The sequence below is a fragment of the Lactuca saligna genome, chromosome 5, assembly GCF_052625555.1.
Source record: "Lactuca saligna cultivar CGN05327 chromosome 5, ASM5262555v1, whole genome shotgun sequence".
In the NCBI taxonomy this organism is placed as follows: domain Eukaryota; kingdom Viridiplantae; phylum Streptophyta; class Magnoliopsida; order Asterales; family Asteraceae; genus Lactuca; species Lactuca saligna.
The window spans coordinates 106,014,285-106,030,238 of NC_136421.1; positions in this window are offsets into that span (position 1 = coordinate 106,014,285).

Sequence of the window (15,954 nt, forward strand, 5' to 3'; positions counted from 1 at the left end):
CACATAAATAGTATCCAAGGTCCATCGCACATGTTAATGGGTCAATAAGGCCCAATAAACATGCAAATAGTATACAGGACCTATCACACATAGAAATGGGTCACTAAGGCCCAATAACCTATAAAATGATCAAATTAAATCCATTTGTTGGTTTATCATTGATTTTAGTTCAAGTATTCACTAAAATAGCATAAAACGAAGAACGCGTATAAAATCCATTCTCAGGCCCAATAAACATGTAAGTGGGACACTAAGGCTCACTATACGTGTCTATTATTTCCAGGCCCAATAAGGATATGAATATCATTTTTAACCCGTTTATTATTGTTTTGTTTATTTTAGCTTGATTATTTACAAAGTTGATATAAAAAGCCCTCCTTTTTGTAAAAATGACATTCTTGTCCCAATAAGCATAAAATTTACAATTAGGCCCAATTTTTGTAAGAATAACACTTTGATCTCCAATTTTGTTAAAAACTTGTGTTGATGGCTACTTTGTGGTAAAAATAACATTTATAAACTCATTTTTGTCAAAAATATCATTTTTGCTTGATTTTTGTGAAAATGCACATTTTTCTGGTTTTTGGTTTTTCCGACCTAGTTTTTAGAAAATTTGTAGAAAATTCATCGTAAGTCGAAATTTGGATCTGTAAATTCAGGAAGTTTGGAAATCTTATCTACTTTGTTAAAACATTTTTCTCATAATTTTTGATGGCCTCAAACTAGTGTGAAATTACTCATCTTCACAGGTTGGTCCGAAATTATTTCAAATATGATAGGCAGTTTTGTAAAATTCGCCAAAAATTGTATAAAACTCGTATGAAAACGTGCGAGTAGTCATTTTAAAGGTATAAAACTGAATTTTATCCATGTAAAACAGTTTTGAAAAATACTTCCATTTGAATGGTCAAAACAGCCCGAGATTGGACCAAAACGTTTCTGTCAAATACTGTTTTGTGAGTTTAGTTTATAGATCTCTAACCACAACACTCATTTTTGCTATATCAAGTGTATAAATCCAGTATATACTAGTTTACATGTATTATGTTTGATAAAACATACTTCTCTCAAGATTCATATAAAGATCCAAGTGATACACCTCAAGTTTCTTAACATATTTGTAGATTAGTGAAGAAATCACACATAATCACCAAATGTTTCAAGGAAATCACACATAATTATGCATATACACATAGATCTACACAAATCAACTTGTATTATCCCCTAAAAACAAGTAAAAACAAAAAAAATGGGGTATGAACTCACCTTGGGGTTTGGAAGTCGGTTATGATGAAGAAGTGAAGAGATCTCGGCCCTAGATGTGTTATGGAGATGATTTTCGAGCTCTAGGGTGCTATAAGAGTATGATTCACGAACACATGGGTGTAAGAGGAGTAAATGAGCTTAAAGATGAAGTATGACACTTGGATTTGCAAGATCTTACCACAAAATGAAGCTTGGAGTGATTCTCTTGAAGATCTTCCTTATACTCACGATTTTCTTGAGGAAGGTGGATGGAGGAGTGTTTGAAGAAGGTGAAGATGGTGAGAGGAGTTGTGATTCTCGGCCATCGTCAAAAGAGAGGGAAGAGAGAGGATCAAGAGGTTAATATATAATGGTTAAGGGTGTAGATGCTTGGTTATATGTGAGTTTCTTTGCCTATACTACCATTAGATAAAACTTAGGTGGCAAGCTTACAATAATCTTGTTTTCTTCATTTTTTTTGTTGTTTTAATTGATGTTGGGCCGAGAATGGGCTAAGAGAAATGAAAATGAAATGGTTTTGAGCCCAACCTTGGCCTTGCTCGATTTTATGAAGTCTAATTATAAATTTTCGGCCCATTGGGCCCTTGGAAGTACTTACGGCCCAACATAAGATAAAGGGATGTGTTTTAGGTCCATTAGGGTTAATTGGAGTTGCTATGGTCCAATAAGGCCCATTATAAATAAGATGCATCATTCTAGACCCATTAAAGCCCAAAATACTATATCTTAATTAATGTGAGTTCAAATAGGGCCCAACTTAAGACTCTTAGCTTAAAGAATTAAGTTAAGGGTTTATTGGCCCATTAGGTCCAATAAAGAATTCATAGTCCATAACAAACTTGAATCGGGATTTTTGTAGTTTGAAACTCTTAGTTGAACATGAGAGATGTATTTGAATGAGTATAAAGTATGATATTTACTTAGAGTACCAATCATTATACTGGTTGAATGATTGCATGAGAGTAGAATTTCCTAGCAAAAATGCTAGTTGTGACATATAAAACAATGTTTGTTTTGGAAAAATGTAATTTTTAAATTTAGCATTTCTAAATATTTATGTCTTAGTTGTTTTATTTAAGTGATTGATTATTTACTTGATCATTTTTATAATGATAATGTTCTATATATAAACACTTTTGACTTAAAGTTGTTTTGAATCAAAGTTATCTAATACATTGGTATCTTTATTATATAAAGGAAATACACATATTCCAACTTCAAAAAATGGATATTTGAAGGCAAATAATATAGTTTATTTAACATATGTGAATCTTATTTATATATAAAAGATTCCTAATCAAAATTTCACTAATATGTAGAGGAAATAATTTTTAAGGAACTATAGTTTGTGATGTATGACTTCATTTGTTTCAAACATAAATTTAAGATACAATCCAGTAACACCATCTAAAGCTTGAAGTGATAATAAAGGATGAATTAGACCTTACCAGGTAAAGTTTACTTTCTAATTGGTAGAAACTATTTTCCTTCATGATCTTGGGATTATATATTAATCATTATTAATTGTATCTTCAATACAAACACCAAAAAAATACATATCTATAGAATATTCTAAAAGGGCATTTAGATTATTATATACAAACCCACAAAGAATAAGTTCTCTTATTCTTCGGAATGATGAGTCAACAGAAAGCAAGCTTCTATTGACAAGGCACATGGAACTTGAAGAAGCTCAAGAACCATAGCCTTATGTAGTAATTGTTGGCACTAGTTTCAACAAGGAATTGTTGAACTTGAATAATAGTTATTCATAAATACAAATTGATCATATTGATGGTAGAAATCATCATTAACTTGAGAAATATGTAATATCTCATTGGTGAGTTCTTCTTGATGGGTTCTGCAAAATCCATCAACTACCAAGATGCTATATAATCTTGAATTTGATAAATTACTTAGAGTCATGAATATTGATATATAATTTATGTATAATAATTAAGTATGGGCTTGATTAATCTTCCTCACTATATCAAGGCTAGAAGGAGTAAGAGATTCTTTTAGAAAGAATATATACGTCGATATCATACATATTTAGCAAGACTTATCATTAAAGGATTTTATCATACTTTATAATTGACTATGGTCCTTATCATAATCATGATATTGACTATAATCAAACCACTTCATAGGTAGCTATGATTAGATCAACAAGGATATTATTTACTACTACTTCCTATTCCTAATATGTGACATAGCAAATAGATTTCAAGAAATACTGGTTTTCTTAATAGACATTTGCTAGAATATATCTATATAGCTTAACCTAGAGTTTTTCTTAATCCATGTTATCTAACTAAATCTGTAATGCTTAAGATCCACTTGTGAATATAAAACAAACATCTCAAGGTTGGAATAGTCATTTTAATATTAAGATACAAGGTATGCTTTTATATCAAAATGAAAAGAACATGTGTGTTTACTAAGAACTAGTACGAGGATAGTGATATTCATAATCTCATATGAATAATACATAATTAATTATTTGAAATAACACTCTGACTATGCAAGGTCGTTTTCACTTTGACTTGGAAAGTATTTCTAAAATGAAAGACTTAGGAGTAACAATATACATTACTGGAATGTAAAATTTATAGAGATATATAAATATGAATGTTGAAAGTTTTAAAGTCTTTTGCATGAATTAAAAATATCTTGAAAGAGGTCAAGATACAATATTCATTTGGAGGATTCTTGGCATTGCCACACGACACCTTTTTGAGTCTGTCTCAAAAGGACCTACCATATAGGTTTGAGCTAGATGAAATGATTTATATTATATTTTCTTGGCAAATGAATCCATCATTTATGTCATATCATGAGATACAAATTGAATACATGGTTAAGTCACTGAATGACTATGAGAACATTCTAAGAGTACTTAAGCAAAACTAAGAGAATGCATATGAGATAATTAGTTTAGCATAAAATCTTCATGTAAATAACTAAATATGATACTGATTTCTAAACAAATATAGATAATTATGAATTATAATTGGATTACGAATTCATTGTGGAATGAAGAGTAAGTTTAGTTGGAATGACGTCCAAGTAAAACTTAATGACACAACCTACTACAAAATAAGAATACACTACTTTAGAAGTTTAAGTAAAATATGATTGGATGAATGAGCTCATTAAAAAGCTACGTTGATTTCTGCCATTCAAAGATCACATAGAAATCTTTGTGACATTGAGAGTATAATTAATCAAGTCAAGAGACTCTATGTCACGAAAGAAAACCAATCATAAACTACAATATATTTAACTATACCTAGAGTAAAGTCAACTATGGAGATGATAGTATTAATAGAATTCACACAAATTAAATGTAGTTAAACCCATTAATAAAGTCTTTCTTTTTAAGCAAATTATGAGTAGTCACACTTTAGCTATATGACCTTATTATTCTATAAATGAGATTTTGATTTGGATTTAGTCTTTGGATATTGGAACACTATAACAACTATAACATAATGTTTTTATATATTAGGATATGATCGTCACATTAATACTTGGTGTGTTCTATATTAACATGTTTAATCCATGAATAATATTATTATTCGAAAAGTTGATGGTTATAATTGTGGGAGCAGTTATGAAGTAAGACTAATACGAATTGGATTTGTTGACTCTCACTAGATGAAAGTTGGAAAGTGGTTGTAACCAAGTTTCATAGGTGCTTTTCAGAGAACTAGTATTGAATAGACTCGCATCAAGATCAACTCATTGATCGCAATTATGAGTGATATTTGATTAAAATGCATGGACTTTGTATCCTTATCACCTTAGATACATAGTGGAACTTAAGTATAAAGAGTGTTGTGCTTTGATATGGTCAACAGTTTGTCCTTAACCAGACAATTATAAAATCCATTTTAGGTATGGTGTGAACTATGCAAGAGGCTTATGTAGTAAAGATGAGATTTGTTCCTTTTATGTGTTGAGAGTTAGACATTTAACGTGCATTACCCAAAGTTGAACTCCAAATGAGATTGATGTGATCCAAGTCTCATGTTCAATAGGATGTTTCTATCAAAGGAATAATGATATACTTACATTAATACATCAATTGAAGCTTGGAGCTTGTGGGAATTGGATGTTGATAGAATGACATTAAGTAATATATTATTGGGGTAATAAAATGTTGCTAGACATTCACCACTGTCTATACCAATCTATGACGAGTCTTGTGCAAGTCGGAGTGTAACAAACCAATTTTCAAAAGAAATCTTTTTTATTTTTTTTTTAATTAACCAAGATACCTTCGACGCACCATGAAATCCCAAATACAATTGTTTTCAAAATTCATATCAAGTACAATTTTATTTCAAATTATCAGAGTGTCCCGTAAAAACACCTGTGAGAGAGCGCACGCCTCGCTATCAAGCCTTGCCCTTTCCCTTGGGCTCAGATGTACCTGAAACAAATCCACAAACTGTAAGCTAATCCTTAGTGAGTTCCCCAAAGCATACCCCACACACAATCCACATAACACATATCACATTAGCTATAAAAGCTACATAATCACATAAGCCATGCATACAACATATAAGGACGCCATGGAAACCCTCTAGGTCTTACACCTAGTGCCACTGGAACCCCCACGTGGTCTTACTACCTGCCATAGGAACCCCCGCGTGGTCTTCCTACCATGGGAACCCCCACATGGTCTTTCTACCATGGGAACCCCCACATGGTCTATCTACCATGGGAACCCCCACATGGTCTTCCTACCAAGAAAGTATCATACAACTAATCATGCAAATATACTAGGATGCCATGGAAACCCTCCAATGTCTTATACCAAATGCCATGGGAACCCCTACGTGTTCTTAGCCTACTTCCACGAGAACCCCCTGGGTCTTCCATATAATGTCATACTAACATAACACATAATCAATCGACAATCCACATATCATAAAAAGGGTCGACCTTGGTGCCTTAAACCCATTGGTATGGTGAGAAGACTCACCTCACGAATGTTGGACTGATAAGCTAATATCATATATATCCCACGCACTACTCCTCCTCAACTGCCTATAATCAGTATGTGATTAATTTGTCACAATCCTATAAATACCCTCAAAGTCAACTCTGGTCAACCCTGGTCAAATTCAGGTCAACAGTCAAGATCAATAGTCAATGTTGACCTCAACTCACTGAGTGCATCCAACAACTCGTCGAGTTCCTCCCGAGTCCATTCCACATAATCCCGAGTCACCTTAGTGACTCGTCGAGTTCATCAAATCTACAGAAAACCTAAAGTCCATTTAGACCGAAACCCCAATCCTTCACTGCACTCAACAAAACTCAAAAACGGGCAAACCCTACCCCGACTTGTCGAGTCAATTAAGGGACTCAACGATTTCCTTCAGCCACTTTTATGTTCAGCCATTTTCAATGGGATCTAAGGTTCCAAAACATCAGATCCAATCCCCCTAGTGCAGATACCACATAATGTTGCAAACTTTACTTGCATGCAAGGTCCTACAATATCATATCATCAAAACTAAGCTTCCTACATGGCTTTAGTGCATGGAAAGGGCCTAAGTTGGATCGAGTGAGAAACTTTATGGAATTAGGGACCTAGAGAGGTCCATATTTGGATCCATATCCTTGTGATAAGTCCAGATCCAAGAATGACCCCATTTTGCACCAAAAATGGCCATTTACTTCCATTAAAATGGATCTAAGCAACTAGAGAACAAGGTGATGACTTTATACCTCAATATGTTCATCAATACAAATTAGATGTCGGATCTACTACTCCTGTCCTTGCTCCTTCTTCTTCAAGCTCTAAACTCCTTCAAAAACACACCAAAATTGTCCACAAAAGCTCTTTCTCTCACTCAAGAAAGAGCAAGGTGCAACTAGGGTTTTCTCTAGCTAACAAGGTGGTAAGGGAGGCCACAAGAGGTATATTATGTTCTTTAAATAAGGTGCAAACCCTAAAAATTAGAGTTTTCCTTTACATCGCCTACTCAGTGAGTTGGGGCCTTTTGACTCGTCGAGTAGGATTGAAAATTCGCGTCCTCATAATAACTTCTACTCGCCACGTTGGAGCTCCCCAACTCGCTGAGTCCATGTACAAACCCCAAAACTAGATAAATTAAATAATACCTGGAACAAGTGTTATAGGGAGATTGAAAGATCTATGTGCCCAAGAGTTATTATAGAATGATATGGCTAGATAATATATGATCCTAAAGGGTCACACTAACAATAACTTGATGCAAATACATTATTTATAGTAAATTGATTCTTGATAAATAAATATTAATCTTTTAATTAATTGGAAATTATTTATTCCATTGAAATATTAATTTTCAATGTTAAGTGTCATAATATATCATCAGTTATGATTTATTAAGTCATGTACATCTTTTTGGACTAAAAAGACTTTTGTCTTTTAGCTAAAAAGATAAGGGTTTATATTTTTAATAAAATTGCCTTTTACTTTGTAAGCATGGCTAGAGAATAGAGACATGGTCTTTAACTTATTTTAATCTAGGGTACATGCTTTAGAAGCATGACATTAAAATATAATAAAGAAGCATGACATGTCTAAAAGTGTTAAGACCTTATGGGTAATGTGTTGGCTCTATGAAGTCTTCCATTCTTCTCATTTGGCTAGTGAAAACCACGGAATTTGTGGCTTCCCATATCCATATTCTCTCTAGTTTTTGTCTCTTAAAGAGTTAAGAACATAAAGATGAAAATTATACTTGAATACTCTTAATTAAGGAAAACTAGTTTCTTTGTCTTAATAGTTTAAGAGATTCTTTTATTACAAGAAGAATACTAGCATCTTATCAAGCTGATTTGTAAGGGTCAACTCAAGTCCAAGTCAAAGTCAAGGTTAAAACCTTGGTCAAAGTCAACATTCGGCTGGGTTGAGGATTAGGATTTCGAGTTAGGGTTTCTCTGGGTTAGGAGGCATGATGGAGGCTGGTTTGAGGCAAGATAAGTTGTTTAAATAGGGTGTAAACCCTAAATACTAGGGTTTTGTCCAGACAGACCTACTCGTCGAGTCGGTCTCCTGACTCGTCGAGTAGGTCACTTATCCTTCTGATCAAAGTCGAATCTACTTGACGAGTTGGGCCTCCAACTCACCGAGTCCCAGCAAAAAAACATGAATTAACTTGAATTTAAATAAGTATCAGAAATCGGGTCTTACATCATCTTTATGTGTTTTATTTAAGGATCGTTCCTTGTAAACAATATCTCTGCTTTGGTATTATTTGATTCGGGGGCTACCCGATGTTTTGTGTTGCTTGTGCATAGCAAGAGATTTGTTGGAGCTTCGGGGGAGATGGATCGTCCTCTTGATATGGAGATTCCTAATGATAGGACGGTTAGGGTTGCGAGAGTTCATCGAGATTGTACTCTCCATTTGTTCAGTGAGCGGTATCCGGTAGATCTAGTTCCCATTCCTCTACGTGGGAACAAGGTCATCGTGGGCATGGATTGGTTGAGACATAATTGGGCAGTGATTGACTGTGAGCAACAGTTACTACGGGTTCATACCCCGAGTGGGGGAGAGTTGGTGATTCTGTGTGAGAGACCGCAACAAGGGCCAGTTATGTGTTTTGCAGCGAGGGCCAAACGCTACCTTCATCAGGATTGCTCGGGTTTCGTCGCCTATGTCATGGATACCTGGGATAACGGTAAGGCAACCGTGGAGGATGTGTCAATCATGTGAGAATATCCGGATGTATTCTTAGAGGATTTTCTAGAGGTACCTCCGGAGAGGCAGGTGGAGTTCATGATTGATTTGGTTCCAAGTGCGGCTCCGATAGCCAAAGCACTATATCGGTTGGATCCTCCCGAGATTAAGGAGTTGTCTACACAGCTACTGGAGCTGTTAGACAAGGGGTTTATTAGGCCGATTAGTTCTCCTTGGGGTGCCCTAATTTTATTTGTGAAGAAGAAGGATGGGTCTCATCATATGTGTATCGACTACCAGGAGTTGAATAAGGTAACAATGAAGAACCGTTATCCCCTATCGAGGATTAATGATATTCTTGACCATCTTCAAGGTGCATATTGGCTCTCCAATATTGATCTGCAATCGTGTTATCATCAAATGCGGGTCTGGGATGAGGATGTGCAGAAGATTGCTTTCCAGACTCGATATGGTCATTACGATTCATGGTGATGTCATTTGGGCTCACCAATGCTCTTGCCATGTTCATGGATCTCATGAACTGTGTGCGCAAACCGATGCTAGATCAATCTGTGATAGTCTTTATTGATGATATCTTGGTCTATTCCAATACTCAGGAGCAGCACAATGAGCACTTGAAGAAAGTGTTGGAGATAATTAGGAGGGAGAGATTTTTTGAAAAGTTCTCCAAATGTGAGTTTTGATTGCATGAGGTGCAGTTTCTGGGGCATCTTGTCAACCAGAAGGGTATTCTATTTTATCCGGCCAAGGTTGAGGACGAGATGCAGTGGGAGGTTCCGATGTCTCCATCTGAGATTAAGAGTTTTCTTGGTCTTGCGGGTTACTTTCGGAGATTCATCCAGGATTTCTCCAAGATCACTGTTCTATTGACCCGAATAACCAAGAAGTTGGTGACATTTCGCTGGGGGCCAGAACAGCAGGTAGGTTTTGAAAGTCTTAGGTAGTGGTTATGCAAGGTGCTGATTCTTACCCTACTCGAGGGTGTTGATGATTTTGTAATTTATTTTGATGCCTCAATCACGGGTTTAGGAGCAGTGTTGATGCAGCGGGGCCACGTGAATGTTTATGCTTTAAGGCAGTTGAAGCCTCATAAGGCGAACTACCCGACATACGATTTGGAGTTGGGGTCCGTTTTTTGCGCCCTCAAGATGGGGGTCATTGTACTATCTACATAGACCACAAGAGCCTGAGGTATTTGACGGATCAGCGAAACCTAAATATGAGGAAACGTCGTTGGTTGGAAGTGGTGAAGGATTATGATTGTGAGATCATTTATCACCCGAGGAAGGCCAATGTGGTGGTCGATGCTCTCAGCCGCAAGGTGGTCGCGACTCTGATCAGATATATATGCTTGATGATGACAGTGATTACTCCATTGTTGGAGTGCATTCGCGAGGCTCGGGTCGAGGCTATGAAGGAAGAGCACCGAAAGAGTGAGCACAAATTGGGTCAGGTGGCTTCCTTCGATTTCGATAGCCACAGATTATTGACCCTCCATCGGAGGTTCTGGGTTCCCTATTGGGGCGGTGTGCCCTAGATGCTGATGGAGGAGGCCCACAAGTCGAGGTTCTCCATCCATCCTGAGGCGACGAAGTTGTATATGTATTTTCGTCCTGATTATTGGTGGCCCTTCATGAAGCGAGATGTAGCATGGTATGTGGAGCGGTGCTTGACCTGCAGGAAGGTCAACACCAAACATCAGCGACCTCACGAAAAGATGCAACTGTTGGAGATTCTCATATGGAAGTGGGAAGACATCACCTAGGATTTCATCACAAAGCTTCCCAGGACCACGAGCGAAGTGGATTCCATCTGGTTCATCATGGATCGTTTGACCAAGAGCGCGCATTTCATTCCGATCTAGGAGAGCATATATGCAATGAATTTGGCTGAAATTTATGTCTGGGAGGTGATGGCACGTCATGGGGTGTCGGTATCAGTGGTTTTGGATAGGGATGTTCATTTTACTTCCAGATTTTGGAAGTGATTTCATGACAAGATGGGCACTTGTCTCCTTTTCAATAAAACATTTTATCCACATATCGATGGTCAGATTGAACTAACTATTCAAACTCTTGAGGATATGTTCCGTGCATGCGTATTAGATTTCGGTGAGAGTTTAGATACGTATCTTCTGTTAGCAGAATTTTCGTAAAACAACAATTATCACGCTAGCATCGATCGACCTTCTTTTGCGATCCTCTACGGAAGGAAGTGCAGGACCCCGATTTGCTGGGGTGAGGTCGGTTAGTGGGTCAATATGAGCACCGAGGTGGTGCTCAAGACCACTGAGTTGACTCATCAGGTTCGAAGCAAGCTCCAGATAGCTCAGACTCGGCAAAAGAGTTATGCTGAAAGGCGTCGGCCACACTTGGAGTTCCAGGTGGGAGATATGGTTCTCCTGAAGGTGTCGCCTTGGAAAGGTGTCATCCGGTTCAGGAAGCGGGGCAAGCTGGGCCCTAGGTATATTGGTCCCTTCAGGGATTTAGATATGGTGGGTCGAGTTGCTTATTGTCTAGATCTTCCAACCGAGCTTAGTCGGACAGTATATTTCATGTCTCTCAGTTGTGGAAGTGTTTAGTGGATGATTTTGCAGTTGTACCATTGGAGGATATTCAGGTGGATGACCACCTGAATTATATCGAGAGACCAATAACAATTTTGGATCATAAGACAAAGACCTTGAGGAACAAATTCATAGAGCTGGCGAAGATGCAATGGCAGCACCGCAAGGGGTCAGAGTAGACTTAAGAGCCCGAGGAGGAGATTGGAGAGCATTATTCAGAGTTGTTTGGGGCAAAGGACTTTGAGGACAAAGTCTGATTCAAGTGGGGGAGAATTGTTGTTGGATTAGTGTCTAAGTCCATAACTATAATTGGTATGACTTGACCCGACCCGGTATGGTCCATTTGGGTTGCACTTCACCGGAACAATTTGTATGGATAAACTTATGAGAAAAAGGATATTTCTGATTTATTAATATATTATAAGTTATAATATATTAATATGAAATCATATTATTTAATTAGTATTGATCAATAATTAATTTGGAATTAATTTAGTGATAAAAAGAGGCTAATTAAATATGGACTCTTATATATATATATATATATATATATATATATATATATATATATATATATATATATATATGTGTGTGTGTGTGTGTGTGTGGAATGGGCCAAGGTTTATTTAGGATGGGATAGAAGTCCATGGGTAGTCCATGAAGCTTTTAACCCATGGATCCTATGAAAATGAAAGGTCATGGGTATTAGGGTTTACATGGATGTAACCCTAATCATCCATAATATATAAAGGGGTCCTTGGCTCACAAAATTGGCACTAGTGTGTCTGAAAGAAAAGTTGGCCGATTTTAGTGAGCTTCATATTCTCTCAAGTTCTTCCAAGTTGTTGATGATGATGTGTGATTCCACTTGAGGCTTCCACACTATTGGGGCTAAGATCTTAAGGCTAGATACATCAAGACTTCAATCTCCACTATAAGGTATGTTATCCTAACTAGATTCTTGTATGGTATATGACAGTTGTATGCTAGTCATAGGTTTAATACCTTGGAAACACCATTACATGTATAATTAGTGAAAACATATATCAAAGGTATTTAGGGTTACATGAACACCTTAGGAGTGTTAGAATGCTCAAAACCCAACAATTGTAATGCTTGAATCTTGATAAATTCCTCTTTTAACCTTGCATATTTAAATTGTCCCAATTTGACCCTTGTGTTGTACGCGGAGCGTACAACAAAGTACACTTAAAGTACATGTGATGAAGCGAGCGCACAGGGAGTACCTAGCGGTACGCTTAGCGTACTCGTACGAGGGTTTGGTCGGGGTCCTGGATTCGTATGCAGGGCGTACGCAACGATTAATGAAAACCTTAGTTTTATGGGTTGGCCACTATTTAAGCACCCTTATGTGCTTGAAACCCTCATTTCACCAGCTTCATTGTCCCCTTTTTCCCTATATTCGACCCTAATCCCATCTTGCTTGATTTTGGAGTTTACAAGGCCATTAGGATGAGTATTTTGGTGTTTTGAAGGAAGGTGTCCATTCTTGAAGCTTCATTGAAGGAGTGAAGGCTTATAGATCCAAAACCTTATAATCTTTTGGCACTCATTTAAGGTATAAAGTCTTGAACTTGATGCTTATTAGCTTAGATATCTTTTGGTTTGGGCTTATGGACCCTTTTGGTCCCATTGATGAGATCTTATGAGTCCACATCATTTTTTAAACTTAGAGTTTCCACTCTTAGTGTTATTTGGGTCCTTGAGTCATAAAGTTGTCATTTTTGAGGTTGAGATCCATCCATGCATGAGTTAGGGCCATTTCCATGGAAGTAGAATGTTATATTTGTATTTTGGGTTCATTTGGGGAATGTAAAGTCACCAAGTCAATGACTTTATGTGGTTTGGGCCCATTTTGGAAAACTGGGCCATGAGAGGGCTACTAGTGGTTTTGGAAGATTATTTAGTATTGGGCCTTTGATATTGTGGATTTAAGCCTTAGTTATGGATCAAATTAGGCTAGGGGTAAAATGTTTATTTTACCCTAAGTATGGCGTATTGTAAATTAATTGAGACCCAAATGTTGAGTGGGGTGTTATTTTTTTTTTCACTGATAGCTTGAGGAGTCATTAGGGCAGCAGCCAAGGATTTCTTTCTGTAAGATTCAACATTTGAGGTGAGTTTCCTTACTGGGTTGGGCGGGTCTAAGGCACCAACACCGCCCCTTATTGATTATGTTAGGATGTTAGGAATCTGCATGACCCTTGCATGTGTTATTTGGTGCTATGTATACCAAGCGGGGCTCGATGTAGGCGAGGCCTGAGGACTAGAACATATGCTAGTGCTTATGATCATTATATGTGTTAGCATGATTATGTGATATTGATTGTATGTGTAATGCGGGCAAGGCCTAGTGATAGGCGAGGCCTGAGAAGAACAAATATGTATACCGAGTGAGGTTCGATATTGGGTGGGGCCCGATATCGGGAGAGGGCCGATGTCGGTCTAGGGCCCTGTGTATGATTTATTATGTATGGTGTCAGGTAGTTTGGGGAACTCGCTAAGCTTTGTGCTTACTGTTTTTAGTTTATGTTTCAGGTACTTCTAGTTGTAAAGGGAAGAGCTTGGGTTGACTGCATCGTACACACCATTAAGGTTCCGCATATGATGTTTACTCTGATTTTTATGACATTTGGTACATTGCTTATTTGAGATGTATGGGTGATATTTTTAAATACTATTTTATCTATTTTAAAAAATGAGTTTTTTGGGACCGTATTTTAGGATGTTACAAGTTGGTATGAGCCTTGGTTTGAGGGATTCGGGCACACTCTCGGGTGTCTGAACTCAAACTAAGGACTTGGTAGAATTTTCAACAGAAAAACATTTTATAAAAAGGATTTCTAAAAGAGATAAAAGGTGTAGTACATGCAATCGACCGAGCTCAAGTAAGTTTTCCCAAATTACCCATACATGTTATTAGATATGCTTAAATTATGTGAATCGCATGCTAGTTAGGGCTAAGGACCTGCTCAATTTTGCATGATAGAATGCTAGGAGAGATGCATTTGAATGTCTGTTGTATAAGCTTGTAGAGTTTCATGCTAGTACTGATCGGTTAGTGATAGGATGGCCTGATTAGGTTATGCTTGATTCTGATACTTGATGCTCGAATGTTGCTTGCTTTGTGCTTCTAGGAGTTCTAACTAGCTTCAACTAACTAATAAATGAATACGCTAAATTAGATATCATGGGAACTAAATAATTCCATAAGGTTAGGTTTTAACACTCTATTGCACAACTCTTGTTTGAGTCAAACCGTTGTCGTGTGAGACCTCTCATTCAAAGAATTATCTAGTTTTAGTGATATGTAATAGTATTTGTGAGTTAGTTAGAAGGAGATAGTAGGAATTCCTTTTGCATCTGATGGTGGAGAGTGGCGTGGAGTTGCCCTAGGAAAACCTAGGAGGAGATCTAGTGTTGGGAGCCTTATCTATGTGGGAAGGATAGATGGATTTAGAGTAACCTAGTTGAGTCAAATCAATTCTTGAGGAAAGTACGTATAAATGTGGAAAGTAGTATGGGCTCGTACTATTGGAAGTATAGGATATGTACTCGAATCAAGGAGGGTTGCGATAAAATCAGGAAGCTTGTAGGGTTGTGATGCCCCGATATATTTTGATGCATATTCTGATATTTCTTGTGGTCTATTTTCACTATGGTGGTATTGCAAGGCAAACTATTTGGTAGTTATGATGCTGGGAAGAGTTCAGGCTCGGGATCCAGAGCCAGGTAGCTCAATGAGCAGACTAGGGATTTCTCTCCTCGGAGATTACTCGTTGAATTCTCGATCATAATCCTACTCAATGAGAAAACTAGGGAGTTTCTCTTGATGATCTTTTTTACCAGCTTCAGGGTGTATCTTGGTTCTCCAAGATTGATATGTGATCAGGTTATCATCAGATGCGGGTCCAGGATGAGGATGTGCAGAAGATAACTTTCCGGACTCGATATGGTCATTATGATTCGTGGTGATGCCATTTGGGCTCACCAATGCTCCTGTCGTGTTCATGGATCTCATGAACCGCGTGTGTAGACCGATTGTGGATCAATCTGTGATAGTCTTTACTGATGATATATTAATATATTCCAAGACTCAGGAGCAGCACAAGGAGCACTTGAGGGAAGTGTTGAACACAATTAGGAGGGAGAGATTTTTGTAGAGTTCTCCAAGTGTGATTTTGGTTGCACGAGGTGCAGTTTCTGGGGCAACTTCTTAACCATAAAAGTATTCTAGTCGATCCGGCCAAGGTTGAGGTCATGATGCAGTAGGAGGTTCCGAGGTCTCCATCAGAGATTCAGAGTTCTCTTGGTCTGGCGGGTTACTATCAGAGATTCATCCAGGATTTCTCCAAGATCACTGTTCCATTGACCCGACTGACCAAGAAGTCGG